The sequence below is a fragment of the Prionailurus bengalensis genome, chromosome X (assembly GCF_016509475.1).
Source record: "Prionailurus bengalensis isolate Pbe53 chromosome X, Fcat_Pben_1.1_paternal_pri, whole genome shotgun sequence".
Lineage (NCBI taxonomy): Eukaryota > Metazoa > Chordata > Mammalia > Carnivora > Felidae > Prionailurus > Prionailurus bengalensis.
Window position 1 is genome coordinate 60,319,082 of NC_057361.1, and position 24,925 is coordinate 60,344,006.

Sequence of the window (24,925 nt, forward strand, 5' to 3'; positions counted from 1 at the left end):
AGGAACAGAAAAAAAGAAAACAAAGCTAGGAAAACATTTCAAAATTTAAAAAATGAGTACAATAAAATAGAATAAAATGATATGATGAAAGTGTAATAGAATTTAAAAATTCACAAAAAATAAAAATATAGTAGAAAATATTAAATAAAATCTTTTATAAAAATGGAAAATATAAATAATTTTTTCCTCTTTCTGTGTTCAAGAATAAGAAAAGAAAGGGAAGAGAAAAAATTGAATAGATGAAACAACGAACAGAATTTAATACAATTGAAATTACATCCAGCTTCCCCTAGAAGTCAAACTATGAAGCACTTTATGGTCCATAGACTAAGGATACATAGAGACTTGTGTTACTCTAGAGCACAGTTGGCCCAATACAACGAGGCTTGGTGTAATTGCTCCATTCTCCTATAGATGGGGCTACTTAGTTTACTGGGGTGAATTGTTGTGATGTGTGTAGGAGTGTACACACATGTGCAAGAGGGGTGAAAATGGCGTCAACAAGATACTCAGTCTCTAGTATCAGAACTCTGTGCTCTTGCAGACCAGTAATCAAGCACCACTCCTTTTTTTTTCCAGCTTCCATCCACTCCCCACTTTTATGCTATCTGTGACCAAGCCGTCAGCCTACCAGGCAGCACCTCCTTCCTGAATTTTACCTCAGATGGGACTGTGTTTACAAATCCCTCACTTCTGAGGGCTCTGCCACTTTGACCTGATCCAACTATCTGGGGGAGGGTCTTGCCCAGAAGTGGCTGGGTGCCAGTCTCCCCCCCCCGCCAGGAATGTTTGCAAGGCTGCACTGCTACAGATGCCAGAGACAGCTGGGCATCAGTCCTCCCCAGAAAAAGTTTGTGTGATTGTGTAACAGCAGCATTTCAGGCATTAGGGTAAACTACAACACACATCTGGTGCCAGACTTCACTGCCCCCTAACATCCCTTTTCCAACACCAACAAATGTGGACAGCACCAGGAAATTCTCTGTGGTCTTCTGGGACTTTTCATTTTGGGGAGGCCACACAGCCTCTACCAAATGTCCTCTGGCAGGGGAACCACCTCTCCCTATGTGGCCAGAAGACTCCTCAGACCTAGCTCTCTGGGCCTGAGGATTTTACCTTCCCATAGGAGCACCACCAGGTATTGAGCTGCAGTTTCAGACTCTGAACTTCCCTGTTTATAGAGTCCTAATGGTATTTAAACCCTCTCCTTTCTCCCTTTCTTGTTCAGTCCTTTATTGATGTTTCCATTCTTTCCCTTTCTCACCAGCTGCTTTCAGGGGAACTGCTTTTCCTGTACTCTCCCCCTGTCTCCATCCTGTCTCTACAATCAAAAACAGCTCCCTACCCTCTTCAGCCTCTCTCTCCCCCATTTCACCTCTCTGCACTGTGTACCAGAAAAGTTCTGTGGCTCAAGTTATGTAGACTGTTGTGTTTGCCCTCAGATCAATTTTCTAGGTGTGCTAGATGGTTTGGTGTTGATCTAGCTGCATTTCAGGGACGAGGGAAACACAAAACTTCTATGCTGCTCTGCCATCTTTCAGACAAATGAGATTTTAAAACAAAGAGTTTAACAAGAGATGAAGGGCATTACACCATAATTAAGGTGTCTATACATCAAAAAGACATATAATTGTAAATATTTATGCCCCCAACTTGAGAACATCCAAATATATAAAGTAATAATAACAAACATAAAGAAACTCATTGATAATAATACAATAATAGTAGGGGATTTCACTACCCCCCTTACAGCAATGGACAGATAATCTAAGCAAAAGCCACAAGGAAACAATGACTTTGACACACTGGATCAGATGGATTTAACAGAGATATTCAGAACATTTAATCCTAAAGCAACAGAATACACATTCTTTTCAAGTGCACATGGAACATTCTCCAGAATAGATCACATACTGGGTCACAAATCAGACCTCAACAGGTACAAAAATGTTGAGATCATACCATGCATATTTTCAGATCAGAACACCATGAAACTTGAAGTCAACCAGAAGAAAAAATTTGGAAAGCCCTCAAATACATGGAGGTTAAAGACCATCGTACTAAAGAATGAATGGGTTAACCAGGAAATTAAAGAAGAAATTTAAAAAATACACGAAAGTCAATTAAAATGAAAATAAGAGAGTCCAAACCCTTTGGGAGGCAGCAAAGGCAGTCCTAAGAGGAAAGTATATTGCAATTCAGGTCTATTTCAAGAGGCAAGAAAGGTCCCAAATACACAGTCTAAACTTACACCTAAAGGAACTAGCAAATAACATGTAAAGCCAGCAGATGAAGAGAAATAATAAAAATTAGAGCAGAAATAATCAATATAGAAACAAACAAACAAACAAAAACCCAGTAGAACAGGTCAACAAAACTAAAAGCTGTTCTTTGTAAGAATTAACAAAATTGGTAAACCCCTAGCCAGATTTCTCATAAGGAAAGAGAGAGGGCCCAGATAGACAAAATCACAAACAAAAAAGGAGAGATCACAACTAATACCAAAGAAATACAAACAAGTATAAGAGAATACTATAAAAATTATACAATTATAAGATAATACTATAAAAATTATATGTCAAGAAACTGGACAATCTTAAAGACATGAACAAATTCCTAGAATCTCACATACTACCAAAACTCAAACAGGAAAAAACAGATTTTGTACAGGCCCATAACTAGCAAAGAAATTGAATCAGTTATCAAAAATCTCCCAACAAATAACAGTCTTGGCCAGATGGCTTCCCATGGGAATTCTACCAGACACTTAAAGAAGAGTTAATTCTTCTCAAACTGTTCCAAAATATAGTAATTGAAGGAATGCTTCCAATCTCATTCCATGAGGCCAGCATTACCTTGATTCTAAAACCAGACCAAGACCCCACAAAAAGGAGAATTACAGGCAAATATCCCTGATGAAGCTGGATGCAGAAATTCTCCACAAGATACTAGCAAATTAAATTCAACAGTACATTAAAAGAATTATTCTCCATGATCAATTGGGATTTATTCCTGAGTTGCAGGCCTGGTTCAAAATTCGCAAATCAATCAATGTGATATTCCACAATAATAAAAGAAAGGTTAAGAACCATATGATCCTGTCAATAGATTCAGAAAACGCATTTGACAAACTACAACATATTTGATTAAAAAAAAAAAACCTCAAAAAAGTAGGGATAGAAGGAACATACTTCAACATCATAAAAGCCATATTTGAAAGACCCACAGCTAATATCATCCTCAGTGGGGAAAAACTGAGAACTTTCCCCCTAAGATCAGAAACATGACAGGCATGTCCACTCTCATCACTGTTGTTCAACATAGTACTGGAAGTCCTAGCCTCAGAAAACAGATAAGGAGAAGAAATAAAAGGCATCCAAATCAGCAAGGAAGATGTCAAATTTTCATTATTTGCAGATGACATAATACTCCATGCAGAAAACCTGAAAGACTCCACCAAAAATTTTCTGGAACTAATACATAAATTTAGCAATTTGTATGAAATCAATGTGCAGAAATCTGTTGAATTTCTATACACCAATAGCAAAGCAGCAAAAAAAAAAAAAAAAAAAAAAAAGAAAAAAAGAAAGAAAGTAAGGAATCAATCCCATTTACAATTGCACCAAAACCAATAAGATACATAGGAATAAACCTAACTGAAGAGGTAAAATGTCTATACTCTGGAAACTATAGAAGACTTATGAAAGTAATTGAAGAGGACACATAAAGAAATAAGAAAGAATTCCATGCTTGTGGATTGGAAGAACAAACATTTTTAAAATGTCTATACTACCCAAAGCTATCTACACATTTAATGGAAACCCTAACAAAATACCACCAGCATTCTTCACAGGGCTAGATCAAACAATCCCAAAATTTGTATGGAACCAAAACACCCCAAATAGCCAAAGCAATCCTGAGAAAGAAAAACAAAACTGGAGGCATCACAATTCTGGCTTTTGAGCTATATTGCAAAGCTGTAGTCGTCAAGACAGCATGGTACTGGCACAAAAACATAGATCAGTGGAACACAATAGAAAACCCAGATAGACCTAGATCTTTGACAAAGCAGGAAAGAATGTCCAATGAAAAAAGACAGTATCTTCAACAAATGGTGTTGGAAAAACTGGATTGTGAAGTGCAGAAGACTGAAACTAGGCCACTTTCTTTCACCATACACAAAAATAAGTTCAAAATGGATGAAAGACCTAAATGTGAGATAGGAAACCATCAAAATCCTAGAGGAGAATACAGGCAGCAACCTCTTTGACCTTGGCAAGAGCAACTTTGTACTAGACACATCACTGAAGACAAGGGAGACAAAAGCAAACACAAATGATTGGGACTTCATCAAGATAAAAAGCTTCTGCAGAGTGAAGGAAACAATCAACAAAACTAAAAGCAGCCTATGGATTGGGAGAAGATATTTGTAAATGACATATCTGATAAAGGGATAGTACCCAAAATCTGTAAAGAACGTATCAAACTCAACACCCCAAAAACAAATAACCCAGTGAAGAAATGGGCAAAAGACATGAATAGACACTTATCCAAAGAAGACATCCAGATGGCCAACCGACACATGAAAAAATGTTCAACATCACTCATCATCAGGGGAATACAAATCAAAACCATGATGAGATACCACCTCACACTTGTCAGAATGGCTAACATTAACAACGTAGGAAACAACAGGTGTTGGTAAAAATGCAGAGAAAGGGGAACCATTTTGCACTGTTAGTGGGAATGCAAACTGGCACAGTCACTGTAGAGAACAGTATGGAGATTCTTCAAGAAACTAAAAATAGAACTACCTTACAATCCAGCAATTACACTATTATGTATTTACCCAAATGTTATAAGAATACAGATTTGAAGGGGTCCATGCACCTGCATGTTTATAGCAGCATTATCAACAATAGCTAAACTGTGGAGAGAGCCCAAATGTCTATCAACTGATGAATGGATAAAGAAGATGTGGTATATATATATGAATATTATATATATAATGGAATATAATATATATAATGGAATATATATATGTATATATATAATGGAATATTTCACACCATCAAAAAGCTTGAAATCTTGCCAACTGCAGTGATGTGAATGGAGCTAGAATGTATTATGCCAAACAAAATAAGTCAATCAGAGAAGGACAAGTATCATAAGATTTCAATCATATGTGGAATTTAAGAAACAGAAGAACATATGGGAATGGGGGGAAATAAAAGAGAGGGAAACAAACCACAAAAGACTCTTAATGATAGAGAACAAGCTATAGGTTGATGGAGGGAGGGAGGTGCGAAATGGGCTAGATGGTTGATGGTTACTAAGGAGGACACTTGTGATAAGCACTTGAAACCAATATTGCACTGTAAGTTAACTAACTAAAATTTAAATATTAAAATAAAATAAAATAAAATAAAATAAAATAAAATAAAATAAAATAAATTTTGTGGGATAAAATGCAACACTGAATTCAATTTTTTCAAAAAATTAGCTGATTACCTTTTTTTCTTTTGTTATTTTTAAAATAAATTCATCTGTTTATTTTAGTTTTTTTTATTTTTAATGTTAATTTATTTTTGGAAGAGAGAGACAGAGCATAAGTGGGGGAGGGGCAGAGAGAGAGGGAGACACAGAATCTGAAGCAGGCTCCAGGCTCCAAGCTGTCAGCACAGAGCCCAATGAGGGCCTCAAACTCAAGAACAGTGAGATCATGACATGAGCCAAAGTCGGACCCTTAACCGACTGAGCCACCCAGGTGCCCTTATTTTAGTTTTATTTAGTTGCATACAGCTATTCATAATATTCTATTATATTTTTAATAAGGTGTAGAATATGTAGCGTCCACATTTTTAAAAATATTATTTTAATGTTTCTTTATTTTTAAGAGAGAGAGAGATAGAGCATGAGTGGGGGAAGGGCAGAGAGAGAGGGAGACACAGAATCTGAGGCAGGCTTGAGGCTCTGAGCCATCAGCACAGACCCCGATGCGGGGCTCGAACTCACGAACTGTGAGATCATGACCTGATCCAAAGTTGGACCCTTAGCCGACTGAGCCACCCAGGCGCCACAACCCACTTTTTAATTCATGATTTTTGTAAGTTGTATTTTACTTACTTTTAATTAATCTCTTCACATAAACAAAATGGCTTTGCTTATTGCCTTATTATGGGTCCATTTCTATTTTATTTATTTTTATTCTTTAATGTTTTTTTAAAATTCTAAATGACTGGCTTGCTTTGCTATTTGTTTTCTAGCTTCTGAGATGAGAGTTTATATGGTAGGCAGGAAAATGCTCCTATTAAAAATGTTCATATCTTACTTTCTGGATCCTGAAAAATATTATCTACAGGAGAAAAAAAGCCTTGCAAATGTTATTACGTTGAAGATCTTGAGGTGGTGAGATAAATGTGTATTATGCAAGTAAGTCAAATATAAAAATAAAAGTACTTTTAAGATAAAGGAAGAGCATCAGTGTCAGAAAAGGGAAGTAGAAGTCAGAGTGATGCAGTTCCTGGATTTGAAGTTAGAGAAAGAGGCCATGAGCCAAGGAATGCAGGCAGCATGTAGAAGATAAAAAAGACAAGAAAACAGAACCTCCTTAGAAGTATCCTAAAGTAACGCAATCCTAATGACACCTTAATTTTAGTCCAGTGAAACCCATTTTAGATTTCTGATGATTGTAATAATAGTAAGATAAATAATTTTGCATTGTTTTAGGCCACCAAATTTGTGGTAATTTGCTATAATAGCAATAGAAAAGTAAAGTAATTTAATGGTATTAGTTTCACAAAAAGTAATATGTTTCTAAAAATAAAGTAATGGTATTTAGTTTTAATACAAATTGATAAGATTTCGGTATCTGAAAATGGGTTGCTATTGTAGTGAATCATTACAAATGTACAAGTAAGTTTGGAATTAGAGTCTGGAAGAATTTTAAGAAGTATGTTAGAAAAAGTCTTAATTGCCTTAAATAAACTGTTAGAAATATGGATGTTAATGATATTATTAGTGAGATCTCAGAAAGAAGTGGGAACATGGTAGGGAAAAACATATAATCTTAGAGTATACCTAAATCATCATAAAGAGACTTACTAGAAATACAGATGTTAAAAGTACTGCTGGTGAGCATTCAAATGGAGATGAAAAACATGGAGACTGGAGGCAAAGAGTTTCTTATTATATAGTGACAGAAACTCAGCTGAACTGTGTTCTGAAGCTATTATGTTCTATAAAAAGGAGAATTTCTAAATGATGATTTGGATTTTATCTTATGGTATTTACAAGTAAAGTATTGAAGGTGTGGTATGGTTTCTTCTAGCTACTCATAGTAAAATGAAAGAAAGAAATACATTGAAGGAAAGACTGTTAATCAACAGAGCAAGATGAAGTTAAAAACCAAAACAGAAGGAAAACTTGCAAATTCAGATATGTGGAAATCAAATAAAGCAGTCTTGGAAAAAACAATGGTCAAAGAATGTACATAAAGACAAATGATTATGAAAACATAGCAAACATACCCAAACTTATGAGATGCAACAAGAACAGTTTTAAGAGTGAAATTTATAGCTATAAATTGCTAAATTTAAAAAGAAGAGAACAAAATTAACGCTAGCAGAAGAAAGGAAATGATTAGAAAACAGATAAACAATATTTTAAAAAATATATAAAAACAAATCATAGAAAGCAAAAATTGATTTTTTGAAAATATCAATAATATTGACAAATTTTTGGCTAGACTGACAAAGAACAAAACAAAGAAAATACAAATAACTAAAATTAGAAGTGGTTTAAGTTGGTGATGTAAGAAGATCCTGAACTCACCTGCCCCCATGGACACAGCAAATCTACAGCTACATAAAAATGGTTTACTTTTTAAAATACCTGAAAACTAGCTTAACAACTCTTTCATTGTAGGCAAATGAGAAAAATATCACATCAAAGTGGGTAGAAGAGGCTGAGACCCCATCTCACCATAAACCCCCTCTTGGTGTGGTGACCCTTTATTAGAAAGGAAACTCACAGGGGTGCCTGGGTGGCTCAGTCAGTTGAGCATCTGACTTCAGCTCAGGTCATGATCTCACAGCTTGTGGGGTCGAGCCACGTCAGGCTCTGTGCGGACAGCTCAGAGCCTAGAGTCTGCTTTGGATTCTGTGTCTCCCTATCTCTTTCTGCCCCTCCCCCACTCATTCTCTCTCTCTCTCTCAAAAAATAAAAATAAACATTTAAAAATTAAAAAAAAAGAAAGGAAACTCACAAACCTGGAGCTTCTTCGTGAGGAAAATAAGGTTTATAACTTACATCAGCCATACCAACTTTTAACGTCTGCTCCTAAGAGATAAGCCTCCCAATCACCTGCCTTTGAAAACCGACAGGCTTGTGACCATAATACCCAAAGTTCTGTAGCAATTTGAGAGCTGGCTCTTAAAAGGCTTGTGAGCAGACACACTCACCCCAGGGCCTAGTGCATAAGCAGCAGTTTGAAGAGTGCCCAGACTTTATGTGAAAGAGATTTATTTGCTAATCTTAAAGTACTGGCTGAAAGCGCAGGAGCCTACTTGGATACTCTCCAGGGATGGAGTATGGAGGGTGTCACTTTCACACTCTCCCTCTACCTTTCTGAAACCTGTGGCCACCATCTCTCTCTCTCTCTCTCTTTTTACTCTGGACCTTCTTCTTTTTTAATCAGCAGCCACCATCTTCATTCTCTTCTTCTGCTGTGCTTCAGAGCACCAGTATCTTCCTGAAGGGAGCTTTTACACACATCTTTTGCCCCTGAATTTATGTCTGGTGTCACTGTTTTTGAGGTTGCTTCCCAGGGAACACCACTTTACCACTTGCCTCTTGAGGTTACGGTATCTTGTGTTCTTGGGTCCCATGGGACTATAACAACTACAGATACAGTTCATGGCAGACTTCCCCAAGGAAGACTAAAACACACTTCTAGTCTTCCTGAGGAAGAGGCCTTATGCTTGTTTAGAAGCTTTGGACTAAGAGGCAGGCTTCTGGTCTGTCACTCTTCTATATGTCTATGGAGGTACTCTGGGAAAACAGAAGTTGGTGGACACTATCTTTGCACTCTCCCTTTGCTTCACTGCAGCTGAACAGAAAGGAGCTTATACCCTTTTCTGGTGCCCTGATTTTTGAAGCTGGTTCCAGGGGACACTATTATATTTCTTGACCCTGGAGGCCAGTGGGGCTTTCACTTGTGGATCCCACAAGACTGTAACTAATGGAAAAAAGTGTTCTTAAACAGCTACAAACCTCAGGCACAGCAAGAGGAAACAGACCTACAAGCTCAGAATTTCTGTGAAAGAGGTCTATAAGCTTATCATCATAGCTGTAGACTGAGGAGTAGGTTTCTAATTGGGTACACATATAAGGGCTGACAATAAATCTTTCCAGAGGCCTTGAAAGACAGGCACTATCCTTGAATTCTTCCTCTGCCACACACCAGAGTGCCAGTATCTCTAGAAAGGGAGCTCTTTCTTATGCCTGATTACCTGGCTTTTACATCTGATGTCCTGGGTTTTGTGGCTGCTACCCAAGGGATGCCCCTTGATCACCTGGCTCTTGTGGGAAGAAGAACTCGTGTTTCTGGGACCCATAGGACTATAACAGTTGAAGAGACAGATTTTAGTAGGCAGCTACTCTTAGGGCACTTCACAGACAGCAGACTGAAGCATACCCCAAGTTGTTCTGTGAAAAAGGCCGATTTTCTTGTCCTCGAGCTTTAGTCTGAGGGGCAGGCTTCAGGTTTGGCACACAAGAGATCTATGATCCTTTCAGGGTACACAGGCTGGGAAATACCACATTTGTAATCTCCCTCTGTCTTGCTACAGCTTGCTAGTATATCCAAGAAAAGAACATATACAGTAATCTACAGTCCATTTTTTTTTTCTGATGACACTCAGAGGAAACTTTAACATGGTCTACGGTGGCCATCAGGGCTTACACTTGCAGCTCACAGGACTGTATATATTTGCATTTTAAAAATGCTGCTGCCTAAGGGTATGGCTTCCAATCAGTCTGATTCTGAGTGCTGACTGAGAATTTCCCCTTTTAGATAACACCCTCAGCTACTGGGAGCTATTAAAAATTAAATAGGCTCCCAGGACTATCACAAAAGTTTACAAGACGACCATAAGCTAGGGCAAGATTGAATGATAAGGTTCATATCCTACATGAGGCCACTTTTTCAAGAGGGGGAGAAGTGGCTATTTCATCTAATGCATGGAAACAGAGAGTCAAGAAAAATGAGGAAACAGAGGAAAATGTTCCAAATGAAAGAACAAGATAAAGTGACAGAAAAACCCTTAATAAAATGAAAATAGGTAAAAAGCTCATAGTAATGGTCACAAAGATGCTCACCAACTTGGGAGAAGAAACGATGAACACAGTTGAGAATATAAACAAAGAGAAAGAAAACATAAGAACATATCAAACAAAAGTCATGAAGCTGAAGAATACAGTAACTGAATTGAAAAATATATTTGAGGAAATAATGGCTGAAAACGTCCCTAATCTGGGACTAGAAAACAGACATCCACATACAGGAAGCTCAGAGAATCCAGATGAGGGGAACTTACAGAGTTCCTCGTCAAAACACATTATAATTAAAATGTCAAAAGTTAAAGGAGAGAAATTTAAAAGCAATAAAAGAAAAATAACTTTTTAGGTACAGAAGAACTCCCACAAGACTATCATGGTTCATGAGTTTGAGCCCCTCATCAGACTCTTTGCTGTCAGCACAGACCCTGCTTTGGATCCTCTGTCTCTGTCTCTCACTGCTCCTCCCCTGCTCGTGCGTGCTCTGTCTCTCTCTCTCTCTCTCTCTCTCTCTCTCTCTCAAAAATAAATAAACATTACAAAAAAATTCAGGGGTGCCTGGGTGGCTCAGTCAGTTAAGCGTCTGACTTCGGACCAGGTCATGATCTCACAGTTCATGGGTTCGAGCCTCGCATCGGGCTCTGTGCTGAAGGCTCAGAGCCTGGAACCTGCTTTGGATTCTGTGTCTCCCTCTCTCTCTGCCCCTCCCCCACTCAGGCTCTGTCTCTCTCTCTCTCTCTCTTTCAAAAATAAACGTTAAAAAAAATTTAAAAAAACACCTGAAAAGATGTTCAACATTACTCTTTATTAGAGAAATACAAATCAAAACCTCAATGAGATACCACCTCACACCTGTCAGAATGGCTAAAATTAACAACACAAGAAACAGCATGTGTCGGTAAGGATGTGGAGAAAGGGGAACCTTCCTGCATTGTTGGTGGGAATGCAAACTGGTGCAGCCACTCTGGAGAACAGTATGTAGGTTCCTGAAGAAACTAAAAGTAAAACTACCATACAATCCAGCAATTGCACTATTAGGTATTTACCCAAAAAACACAAAAATACAGATTTGGAGGGGTATATGCACCCCAATGTTTATAGCAGCATTATCAACAATAGCCTGCCTTGGATTCTGTGTCTCTCTTTCTCTCTGCCCCTCCCCTGCTCACACTATGTCTCTCTCTCTCAAAAATAAATAAACATTACAAAATAAATAAATCCTTTTAACATTTCTTGTAAGGCTTGTTTAATAGTGATGAACTCCTTCAGCTTTTTCTTGTCTGGAAAACTCTATCTTTCAATTCTGAATGATAACTTTGAGAAGTAAAGTATTATTGGTTGGAATTTTTTTTTTCTTTCAGTGTTTTAAATATATCTTGCTATTCCCTTCTGGCCTGCCGTGTTTCTCCTAAAAAATCCACTCATAGCCTTGTGGGGGTTCTTCTGTACATAAAAAAGTTATTTTCCTTTTATGACCCAAGCCAAAGTCATACATTAAACCAGCTGAGCCACCCAGGCACCCTTCTTTTCATGTGTTTGTTAGCCATCTGGATGTTTTCTTTAAGTGTTTATTCATGTCTTCTACCTATTTCTTAACTGGGTTGTTTGTTTTTTGGTATTGAGCTTGATAAGTTCTTTGTAGATTTTGGATACTAACCCTTTATCAGATATGTCATTTACAAATATCTTCTCCCATTGGGTAGGCTGTTTTTTAGTTTTGTTGATTGTTTCCTTCACTCTGCAGAAGCTTTTTATTTTTGTGAAGTACCAATAAGTCTGTTCGCTTTTGTCTCCCTTGTCTTCAGTGATGTGTCTAGTACAATGTTGCTCTGGCCAAGGTCAAAGAGGTTGCTGCTCATGTTCTCCTCTAGGATCTTGATGGTTTCCTGTATCACATTTAGGTCTTTCATCCATTTTGAACTTATTTTTGTGTATGGTGAAAGAAAGTGGCCTAGTTTCAGTCTTCTGCACATTGCAATCCAGTTTTCCCAACACCATTTGTTGAAGATACTGTCTTTTTTCATTGGACATTCTTTCCTGTTTTGTCAAAAATGAGTTGATCATATAGTTGTGGGTCTATCTGGGTTTTCTATTGTGTTCCATTGATCTATGTGTCTGTTTTTGTGCCAGTACCATGCTGTCTTGATGACTACAGCTTTGTAATATAGCTTGAAATCTAGAATTGTGATGCCTCCAGTTTTGTTTTTCTTTCTCAGGATTGCTTTGGCTATTTGGGGTGTTTTGGTTCCATACAAATTTTGGGATTGTTTGATCTAGCCCTGTGAAGAATGCTGGTGGTATTTTGTTAGGGATTGCATTAAATGTGTAGATAGCTTTGGGTAGTATAGACATTTTAATCATGTTTGTTCTCCAAATCCATGAGCATGGAATTCTTTTTTATTTATGTGTCCTCTTCAATTTCTTTCATCAGTGTTTCACAGTTTTCAGAGTATAGATCTTTTACCTCTTTAGTTTGGTTTATTCCTGTGTATCTTACTGTTTTTGTTCCAATTGCAAATAGGACTGGTTCTTTGATTTCTTTTTCTGCTGCTTCATTATTGGTGTATAGAAATGCAACAGATTTCTCCATGTTGATTTTATATCCTGCAACTGTACTGAATTCATGTTTTAGTTCTAGTAATTTTTTGGTGGAGTCCTTTGTGTTTTCTACATAGAGTATTATGTCATCTGCAAATAGTGAAAATTTGACTTGCTTCTTGCTGATTTGTATGCGCTTTATTATTATTATTATTATTTTTTTTTTTTTATTGTCTGACTGCTGAGGCTAAGTTTTCTAGTACTATGTTAAATAATAGTGCTGAAAGTAGACATCCTTGTCTTCTTCTTGACCACAGGGGAAAGGCTTTCAGTTTTTCCCTATTGAGGATTCTATTATCTGTGGGCCTTTTGTATATGGGCTTTATGATGTTGAAGTATGTTCCTTCTATCCCTACTTTGTTGAGAGTTTTTATGAAAAGTGGATGCTTTATTTTGTAAAATGATTTTTGTGCATCCATTGACAGGATTGTGTGGTTCTTATCCTTTCTTTTATTAATGTGGTATATCACACTGATTGATTTGCAAATATTGAGCCAGCCCTGCAGCCCAGTAATAAATTCCACTTGATTGTGGTGAATAATTGTTTTTTTTTCCTCTTTTTTCTTTTCTTTTCTTTCATAGAGAGAGACAGAGAGACAGAGAGAGAGAGAGACAGAGAGAGAATCTTAAGCCGGCTCAATTCTTGGTGCAGAGCCTGACATGGGACTTGACCCCACCACCCTGGGATCATGACCTGTGCCAAAACCAAGAGTATGATACTCAACTGATTGAGCCACCCAGGTGCCCCTGATGAATAATTATTTTAACGTACTGTTGAATTCAATTTGCTAGTATCTAATTGAGGATTTTTGCATCCAGTTTCATCAGAGATATTGACCTGTAATTCTCCTTTTTAGTCTTTGTCTGGTTTTGGAATCAAGGTAACGCTGGATTCAGAGAATAAGTTTGAAAGCTTTCCTTCCATTTCTATTTTCTGGAACAGTTTGAGAAGACTATGTATTAGCTCTTTTTAAATGTCTGGTAGAGGGGCACCTGGGTGGCTCAGTTGGTTGAGCGTCCGACTTTGGCTCAGGTTATGATCTCACAGTCTGTGAGTTCGAGCCCCACATCGGGCTCCATGCTGATGGCTCAGAGCCTGGAGCCTGCTTCCGATTCTGTGTCTCCCTCTCTCTCTGCCCCTTCCCTGCTCATGCTCTGTCTCTCTCTGTCTCAAAAATAAATAAAAACATTAAGAAACAAAAATTTTAAATGTCTGGTAGAATTTTGTGAATTTCTTGGAATTTGTTCATTTTTTGAAGTTTATTTTTGAGAGAGAAAGCATGAGTCAGGGAGGGGCATAGAGAGAGAATCGGAAGCAGGCTCTAAGTGTCATGGAGGAACCTGATGTGGGGCTTGAACTCACGAACCATGAGACCATGACCGGAGCTGAAATCTAGAGTTGGAGGCTTAACCACCTGAGCCACCCAGGAACCCTGGAAATTGTCCATTTCTTCCACATTTCCCATTTTGTTGGCATATAATTTTTCATAGTATTCTAAGTGTTTGTGTTTCTGTGGTGTTCATTATAATCTCTGTGTGTGTGTGTGTGTGTGTGTGTGTGTGTGTGTTTATCTACTTGTGCTCTCTCTCTTCTTTTTTAGCAGTCTGGCCAGAGGTTTATCAATTTTGTTAATTCTTTCAAAGAACCAATTCCTAGTTTTGTTGATCTATTGTTTTGTTGGTGGTGGTGGTGGTGGTGTTTCTATATTGATTATTTCTGCTCTAATCTTTATTATTTCCCTTGTTCTGCTGGATTTAGGCTTTATTTGGTGTTCTTTTTCTAGCTCCTTAGGTGTAAGGTTAGATTGTGTATTTGGGACATTTCTTGCTTCTTGAAATAGGCCTGAATTGCAACATACTTTCCTCTTAGGACTGCCTTTGCTGCATCCCAAAGGCTCTGGACTGTAGTGTTTTTATTTTCATTGACTTCCATGTATTTTTTATTTCTTCTTTAATTTCCTGATTAATCCATTCATTCTTTAGTAGGATGGTATTTAACCTCCATGTATTTGAAGGCTTTCTAAATTTTTTCTTGTGGGGTTGACTTCAAGTTTTATAGTGTTGTGATCTGAAAATATGCATGGTACGATGTCGATCTTTTTGTAACTGTTGAGGGCTGATTTGTGACCCAGTTATGTGATCTATTCTGGAGAATGTTCTGTGTGCACTTGAAAAGAATGTATATTCTTCTGCTTTAGGATTAAATGTTCTGAATATATCTGTTCAGTTATTGGTCCAGTGTGTCATTCAAAGCCATTATTTCCTTGTGGCTTTTGCTTAGATTATCTGTCCATTACTATAAGTGGGTAGTAAATCCCCTATTATTATTGTATTATTATCAATGAGTTTCTTTATGTTTGTTATTATTGCTTTATATACTTGGGTTCTCTCAAGTTGGGGTCATAAATATTTACAATTGTTAGGCCTTCTTGATGGATAGACCTTTTAATTAAGATATAATACCCTCTTCATCTCTTGTTACAGTCTTTGTTTTAAAATCTAGTTTGACATATAAGTATGGCTACTCTGGCTTTCTTTTTGACCTCCATTAGCAGGATAGATGGTTCTCTATCCCCTCGCTTTCAGTCTGCAGTGTCTTCCAGTCTAAAATGAGTCTCTTGTAGGAAGCATACAGATGGATCTTGGTTTTTTTTTTTTTTTTAATTTTTTTTCAACATTTATTTATTTTTGGGACAGAGAGAGACAGAGCATGAACGGGGGAGGGGCAGAGAGAGAGGGAGACACAGAATCGGAAACAGGCTCCAGGCTCTGAGCCATCAGCCCAGAGCCTGACGCGGGGCTCGAACTCACAGACCGCGAGATCGTGACCTGGCTGAAGTCGGACGCTTAACCGACTGCGCCACCCAGGCGCCCCGGATCTTGTTTTTTTTTTTTTTATCCATTCTGATACCCTATGTCTTTTGATTGGAGCATTTAGTCCATCTACATTCAGAGTGATTATTGAAAGATATGAATTTAGTGCCATTGTGTTACCTTCAGAGTTGTTTCTGGTGATGTTGTATGATCTTTTGTAGTCTTTGTTGCTTTGGTCTTTTTTTTTTTCCACACTCAGTGTCCCCCTTAAAGTTTCTTCCAGAACTGGTTTATTGGTGATAAACTCCTTTAGTTTTTGTTTGTCTGGGAAAGTCTTTATCTCTTCTTCTATTCTGAATGACAGTCTTGCTAGATAAATAATACTTGGCTGCATATTTTCCCCATTCATCACATTGAATATTTCCTGCCACTCCCTTCTAGCCAGCCAAGTTTCAGTGGAGGCTGGCTGATAAACTTATCTGTCTACCCTTGTAGATTAAGGACCTTTTGTCCCTAGCTGCTTTTGGAATTCTCTCTTTATCTTTGTGTTTTGCAAGTTTCACTATGATATGTTGTGCTATTGACCTGTTTTTGTTGATTTTGAGGGGAGTTTTCTTTGCTTCTTGGCCCAAATGCCTGTTTCCTTCCCCAGATTAGGGAAGTTCTCAGCTATATAAACCTTCTGCGCCCTTTTCCTGCTCTTCTTCTTCTAGGACTCCTATGATATGCGTATTGTTTGTTTTATGGAATCACTAAGTTCCCTAAGTCTCTTCTCATGATATAGTAGTTTATTTTCCCTCTTCTTTTCACCTTCATTATTTTCTATAGTTTTGTTTTCTATATCACCTACTCTCTACTATGCTTCTTCAATCCTCACTGTCACGGTATCCAGTCAGTTTTGCATCTCAGTTATAGCATTTTTTATTTCAGCTTGCCTAGTTTTTGTGTTTGATCTCTGCAGCAAAGGCTTATATATTTTTTTCAAACAAAGGTATTAGTCTTATTACTGTTGGTCTAAATTCCTGCTCAGATATATTGCTTATATCTGTTTTGAGAAAGTCCCTGGCTGTGATTTGTTCTTGACCTTTCTTTTGGGGAGAATTCCTCTGTCTTGTCATTTTGTCTATGTTTCTATCTTTTGGGTGTTTTAAAAGTTTATTATCTTTCCTGCACCTGAGAGTAATGCTATATTAAAAAGGGGTCATACACTGTCCAAGGCCTGGCAATTCAGGAAGTGTTTCTGGGGAATGCTTTGTGCACTCTGTTGTTGCATTTTGGCTGCTCTTCCCCATTGGTTAATCCTCTGCAGAACTCCTCTTTGCTTGAAGTGGGGAGTATCTGGACCTTTAACTAGGTGTGCTTTGATTTGCTTGTAAAATAACTCTGGAAAAAAGGACAAACAAAAAATCTTGATCCCCAAAGAGAAAAAAGGAAAGGGAAAGAAACAAAACAAAGAATCAAAATACTATAAGGCTGATTCCAAAGAAAAAGACACACACAAAAAAATGGGAAAAAAGAAATAAAAATAAAGAAAAAAAGAAGTCTGATTTTAAAAAAAAAGAGAGAGAAAAGGAAACAAACAAAGAAAAAACTATGAGACTGATTCCAAAAGAAGAAAAGAAGGAAAAGGAAGAAACAAAAAAGAAAAAAGGAAACTTGCTTGTATTTCCACCAGAACTGCAGATGTTGTTTTGAAACACTAGATTTTCAGTATAGCATGTGGCATGCTTCCTCTGCTGGTCTTCTGGGGGATAGTCCTGTTGACGACTTAGAGTCAGTCTTGCTCCAGTATATAAACAGTTGCAGGAACAGGGGGGTAGATTTTGGTGTAAGCCGTTCCCACCTCCACTGGGGGCTGCTGTGTTGCTCTCTGAAGTCCCTCTGTGTTGGTGTTTGGGGTAAAATTGTGCCACCCCTCTTTCTAGTCCCTGGAAAGGGGATCTTACACCCCTGCTGTCCAGGCAGCTCTCATAAAATAGCAAGGGCAGTCAGCTCATCCTGCGCCACAGCTCTCTTTTGGTTTTTCTTTGGTGCATGGCTGGAATTCAAAACTCAAAGTCTTAAAGGACTTGGCACTACATGGACCCACCCCCCTCCTCTGGGGTAGAGCTTCTCCACACTCTGATATCCTTTGTCCCCAGTAAATAGTCCTATGCTTGTGCCATGCAGGGCATCTCTGATGTAGCACCTCTAAAAGCAGCAAAAAGTTTATATGCCCTCTGGCTGTATGCACCTCTGTCCCCTGATGATGAAAGGCTTTTCGCTAGCACCTACAGGGTCTCTTGTCCTTGGAGAGGCAATATACCCTTTTCCAAAAGTACTCCAGGAAAAGGAATGTTCTTTCCCAGTGTTCCCTGGAGATCTCTACACCACGCTATGCACTCCAGTGCCAGCTCCTTCTTTCTTGCCAGGAGCGCACTTTCAAAACCTGAGTTTGATCTCCAAATGCCGTTTGCAAAAAAAAACCTGTGACATTCAGTATTTCTCACTCCCCAGTCCTTGATCCAGAGAGGTTTTCCTCTTGTGCGAACCTGATGCTGCACTCTCGCAACACCTCTCTCTTTCTCTCCCTTGTCTCTCTTTGGAAATGGTTCCCTCCCTTCTGCTGCAGTGCAGTTTTTCTCTCCCCCAATTCACTTCAATGCACCTTGCACCTGCCACGCTGTCTTCCTCCAACTGTAGATATCCTTCTACCAGTCTTCAGCTTGATTTCCTGGGTGTTCCAAGTGATCTGGCCTCAACAAAGCTGTGTTTGAGGGATGAGAAAAGCCCAGGGTCCCCCTACTTCTCCACCATATTAACTCCTCTGATTTCACCTCTTAAAGCATTTACACTTTAAAAATGAGATGTTATGGGATTCCTTCCTTCTTAAAAGTGTTCTAGAGCTACTAAAAAACTTGAATTTACAAAATCGTTGATAAAAATACTCCTTTGGATTGTAGAAGAAGGGGGCAAAGGACCACTGATAAGAAATGGCATATGATATTAATCAGACTTGGCTTCTTTCTCTCCTGCTTCATCAGAGGCTGAGGCTCCTCATATTTAGGGTCTCCATTTTCTGCAAGTAAATCTTTCTTGGTTAGCCACTGCAGCCTGTTTTCCCTTTGCTTCCCTTTCCTTTTGCTTCCCTTTATCATTTTCTGCTGTCCTTTTTGGCTTCCTTTACACTTTTGCAGGAGCACTTTTGCTGGATTCCTCTTGGGCTTCTCCTTCAATGCCCCTATTGCAGAGCTAACCTTCCTCTTGGGCATAGTGGTGGTGGGGCAGGCTTGTGCCAGGGGCCTGCAGATCTCAGCATGCTTAGAGCCTTCCTAAAGCTGAGCTGCCTGGCTGCTGCCACTCCTTCCACTTCTAGAGCTGTTATACCACATACTCTCTATCCATTCCTCAGTTGGTGGACATTTGGGCTCTTTCCATAATTTGGCTATTGTTGATAATGCTGCTATAAACATCAGGGTGCATGTATCCCTTCAAATTAGTATTTTTGTATTCGTTGGGTAAATACATAGCAGTGCAATTGCTGGATCATAAGGCTGTTCTGTATTTAACATATTGAGGAACCTTGATACTTTTTCCATTGTGGCTGTCCAGTTTGCATTCCAACCAATAGTGTAAGAAAGATTACCATTTTTTTTTAATCCTTGGCAACACCTTTTTATCCCTGTGTTGTTGTTTCTAGCCATCTGGCTAGTGTGAGATGATATCACATTGTAGTTTTGATTTGTATTTCCCTGATGATGAGTGATGTTGAGCATCTTTCATGTATCTGTTAGCCATCTGTATGTATTCTTTGGAAAAATGTCTGTTCATGTCTTCTGGCAATTTTTGAAATAGATTATTTGTTTTTAGGGTGTTGAGATTTATAACTTCATTATATATTTTGGATAATTACCCCTTATCAGATATGCCATTTTCAAATATCTTCTCCCATTCAGTAGTTTGTCTTTTAGTTTTATTGATTGTTTCCTTTGCCTTATATTTTGATGAACTCCCAATGGTTTACTTTGGCTTTTGTTTCCCTAGCCCCAGGAGATATATCTAGTAAGACATTATTATGGCTGCTTTGTCAAAGATGAGTTGACCATATATTTGTGGGTCCATTTCTGGGTTTTCTATTCTGTTCCATTGATCTATGTGTCTGTTTTTTTCTGCCAGTACCGTACTGTCTTCATCACCATAGCTTTGTAATATAACTTGAAGTCTGGAATTGTGATGCTTACAGCTTTGCTTCTTTTTTTCAAGACTACTTTGACTATTCAGGGTCTTTTGTGACTCCATACAAATTTTAGGATTGTTTGTTCTTCCTCTGTGAAAAATGCTGTTGATATTTTGATAGGTATTGCATTAAATGTGTAGATTGTTTGGGGTAATATGGACATTTTAACAACATTGTTTTTCCCAGTGCATGATCATGGAGCATTTTTCCATTTGATTGTGTTATCTTCAATTTCTTTCATCAGTGTTTTATAGTTTTCAGAGTACAGTTCTTTTGCTTCTTTAGTTAGGTTTATTCCTAGTAATCTTATGGTTTTTGGTGTAGTTATAAATGAGATTGATTCCTTAATTTCTCTTCCTGCTGATTTATTATTGGTGTATAGAAATGTAACAGATTTCTGTACATTGATTGTGTATCTTGCGACTTTACTGAATTCATGTATCATTTCTAGCAATTTTTTTGGTGGAGTCTCTTGGATTTACTATATACAGTATCATGTCACCTGAAAATAGTGGAAGTTTGATTTCTTCCTTGCAAATTTGGATACTTTTTATTTTTTTCTGTTGACTGATTACTGTGCGAGTGCTTCCAGTACTGTGTTAAACAACAATGGTGACAGTGGACAACCCTATCTTGTTCCTGACCATAGGGGAAAAGCTCTCAGTTTTTTCCCATTGAGGAGGATATTAGCTGTGGGTTTTTAATATATGGTCTTTATTATGTTGAGTTTTGTTCTCTCTAATCCTACTTTGTTGAGGGTTTTTATTATGAATGGATGTTGTATTTTGTCAAATGCTCTTTCTGCATCTATTGAAAGGGTCATATGGTTCTTATCCTTTCTTTTATTAATGTGGTGTATCATGTTGATTGATTTGTGAATATGGAACCACCCTTGCAGCCCAGGAATGAATCCCACTTGATCATAGTGAATAACTCCATTAATACAGTGTTGGATCCAATTTGCTAGTATTTTACTGAGAATTTTTGCATTCATGTTCATCAGGGATATTGGCCTGTAATTCTCTTTTTCAGCGGAGTCTGTCTGGTTTTCGAATCAAAGTAATGCTGGCCTCATAGAATGAATTTGGAAGTTTTCCATCCACTTCTATTTTTTGGAATAGTTTGAGAAGAATAGGTATTAACTCTTTAATTTTTTTTAGCATTTTATTTTTATTTGTTTTTTGAGAGACAGAGACAGAGTGTGAGCGGGGGAGGACAGTGAAAGAGGGAGACACAGAATCTGAAGCAGGCTTAAGACTCTGAGCTGTCAGCACAGAGCCCAATGCAGGGCTCAAACCCACAAACCATGAGATTATGACCTAAGATTAAGTTGGACACTTAAACTGAGCCACCCAGGCATATTAACTCTTCTTTAAATGCTTGGTATAATTTCCCTGTGAAGCTATCTGGCTCTGGGCTTTTGTTTGATGGGAGATTTTCTATTACGGATCCAATTTCTTAGCTAGTTGTCAGTCTGTTCAAGTTTTCTACTTCTTCCCATTTCAGTTTTGGTAGTTTATATCTTTCTAGGAATTTATCCATTTCTTCGAGGATGTCCAATTTGTTAGTATATAGTTCTTTACAATACTCTTTTATAATTGCTTGTATATCTGTGGTGGTGTTTGTTATTTCTCTTTCATTTATGGCTTTATTTATTTGGGTTCTTTTTCCCTTTTGATAACTCTGGCTAGACATTTATCAATTTTATTAACTTTTTTTCAAAGAACCAGCTCGTGGTTTCACTGATCTTTTCTATTGTTTTTTGTTTTTTAGTTTGTGTATCATTTATTTCTGCTCTCATATTTATTATTTCCCTTCTTCTGCTGGCTTTAGCAGTTGTTTTTTTTCTAGCTCCTTTAGATGAGGTTAGGATATTTATTTGAAGTTTCTCTTTTGCTTCTTGAAGTAAACCTGTATTGCTGTATACTTCCCTCTTTTTACCTCTTTTGCTGCATCCCAAAGTTTTTGGACCTCGTGTTTTCATTTCATTTGTTTCAATGTACTTCTTAATTTCTTATTTGATTTCTTGGTTTACCCATTCATTTTTCAATTCATATTGTTTAACTTCCATATATTTATGGTCTTCCCAAATTTTTTCCTGTGGTTGACTTCAGGTTTCATAGTGTTGTGGTTAGAAAATATGCATGGTATGAGCTTAATCTTTTTGTACTTGTTGAGGCCTAATTTGTGACCTGGTATGTGGTCTATTTTGCACATTGTCAATTTTTGCACTTGACAAGAATGTGTATTCTGTTGTTTTATGATGGAACATTCTGAATATATCTGTTAAGTCTATCTGGTCCAGTGCGTCATTCAAAACTCTTGGTTCCTTATTGATTTTCTGTCTAGATAATCTGTCCATTGATGTAAGTGAATTTTATGTAGTATGTAAGTGTAGTATGTAAGTGATGTAAGTAATTATTTTATATATTTGGGTGTGCTCATGTTTGGGGCATAAATATTTATAATTTTAAGATCTTGTCAGATAGACCCTTTTATTATGATACAGTGCCTTTCTTTGTCTCTTGTTACAATCTTTTGTCTGCAATATAGTTTGACAGATATAAGTATTGCTGCTTTGGCTTTCTTTTGACATTGACTTGCATGGAAAATATTTCTTCATCTTCTCATATTCAATCTGAAAATGTCTTTAGGTGAAAAATGAGTCTCTTGTGGGCAGCATATAGATGAGTCTTGTTTTTTCTTCCATTCTGACACCCTATGTCTTTTGATTGGAGGATTTAGTCCACTTACATTCAGAGTAATTATTGATAGATATGTATTTTTTTTGCCATTTCTTACTTGTTTTGTCATTTTTCCTGGAGATTTTTTCTGTTCCTTTCTTTTCTTTCTCACTTTTGGTCTTTCCTTTCCATTCAAAGAGTGTCCTTTAATGTTTCTTGCGGGATGTTTTAGTGGCCACGAACTCATTTGGTTTTGATTTGGAATGATAACCTTTCTGGATAGAGTATTCTTGACTGCAGATTTTTCCCATTTATCATGTTGAATATTATATCACTCCCTTTTGGCTTGCAATGTTTTGCTAGTTTGATATATTGGTGTTCCCTAGTAAATTATAAACTTCCTTTGTCTTGATGCTTTTAAGATTTTTAATTCATCATTATATAATGCAAATTTAATTACAATATGTCTTGGTGGTGACCCTCTTTTGTTGATTTTGATGGGAGTTCTCTGCATGTCCTGGATCTGGATGTCAGTTTTATTCCCCATATTAGGGATGTTTTCAGCTATTGCTTCAAATAAATTTTCTGCCCTCTTCTTTTTTTCCTGAAACTCCAAAAATACAAGTGTTATCATATTTGATGAAGTCACTGAGTTCCCTAAGTCTATTCCCATGTGGCATAATAATCCTTTCTCTCTTTTTTTCAGCTTCATTACTTTCCATTATTTTGTCTTCTAGGTCAGTAATTCATTCTTCAGCTTCTTCTACCCTGCTTTTCATCACAGAAAATACATTTCCAATCTCATTTATTGCACTCTTCTTCTTTGATTCTTTTTTTTAAAACCCTTTTATCTTTGTGGTAAGGGTTTGACTGATGTTTTCTATTCTTTTCTCAAGCCCAGTGAATAACCTTATGATCTCTGCTTTAATTTTTCCATCAGCTTTGTTGAAGATTAATTGACCACATACTTGAGTGTCTATTTCTGGGTTTTCTATTCTGTTCTATTTATCTATATGTGTATTTTTTATTTCTATAGCTTTTTAATATGAGTTGAATCCCAGAATTGTGATGTCTCCAGGTTTACTTTTATTTTTCAGGTTGCTTTGTTTATTTGGGGTCTTTTGTAGTTCCATAAAAAATTTAGGATTGTTTGTTATACTCCGGAGACAAATGCGGTAAATGTATTGATAGGATTTGCATTAAATATTTAGATTGATTTGGATAGTATAGATATTATAACAATATTTGTTTTTCCAATCCATGAGCATGGAATGTCTTTCCATAACTATATGGTCAATTAATCTTTGACAAATCAGGGAAGACTATCCAATGGGAAACAGACAGTTTCAACAAATGGTGTTGGGATAACTGGACAGCAACATGCAAAACAACAAAATTGGGCCACTTTATTACACTATACACAAAAATAAATTCAAAATGGATTAAGACCTAAATGTGATACTGGAAATCTTAAAAATCCCAGAGAACATGGGAAGTAACTTCTTTGACAGCTGCCGTAGCAACATATTTCTAGATATGTCTCATGAGGAAAGGGAATATATGGAAAAATAAATTTTGGGAACTACATAAAAATAAAAAGATTTTGCACAGTGAAAGAAACAATCAGCAAACTGAAAGACAACCTAATTAATGAGAGAAGATATTTTGTAAATGACATATCTGATAAAGGGTCAGTATCCAGAATACATAAAGAGTTTATTAAACTCAAAACCCAAAATACAAATAATTCAATTAAAATATAAGCAGAAAACATAGACATTTTTCTAAAGAAGATATACAGATGGCCATTAGGCACGTGAAAAGATGCTGAACATTCCTGATTATCAGGGAAATTCAAATGAAATCTACAATGAGGTATCACTTCACACCTGTCATAATGACGAAGTCAACCACACAAGAAACAACAGGTGTTGGTGTGGATGTGGAGAAAGGGGAACACTCTTGCACTATTGGTAGGAATATAAACTGGTATAGCCAGTCTTGAAAACAGTGTGTACCTCCTTCAAAAAGTTAAAAATAGTATTAGCCTATGATCCAGCAGTTGAACTAATATGTATTTACCTAAAACATAGAATAATACTAATTCAAAGGTGCACATATACTGCAATGTTTACAGGAAGATAGTCTACAATAGTCAAATCATGGAAACAGCCCAAGTGTCCATGGGACTGGTGAATGTATAAAGAAGTGGTATATATACACAATGAAATATTCAGCAATAAAAAGAATGAATTCTTGCCATTTGCAGAGACAT

General features: G+C 37.2%; 1 pseudogene; it reads right to left on the reverse strand.

Annotated features, from left to right (window-relative positions):
* Window positions 1-18,735: 18,735 nt before the first annotated feature.
* On the reverse strand, window positions 18,736-19,001 carry LOC122476948 (annotated as a pseudogene).
* Between the last annotated feature and the right edge of the window lie 5,924 nt (window positions 19,002-24,925).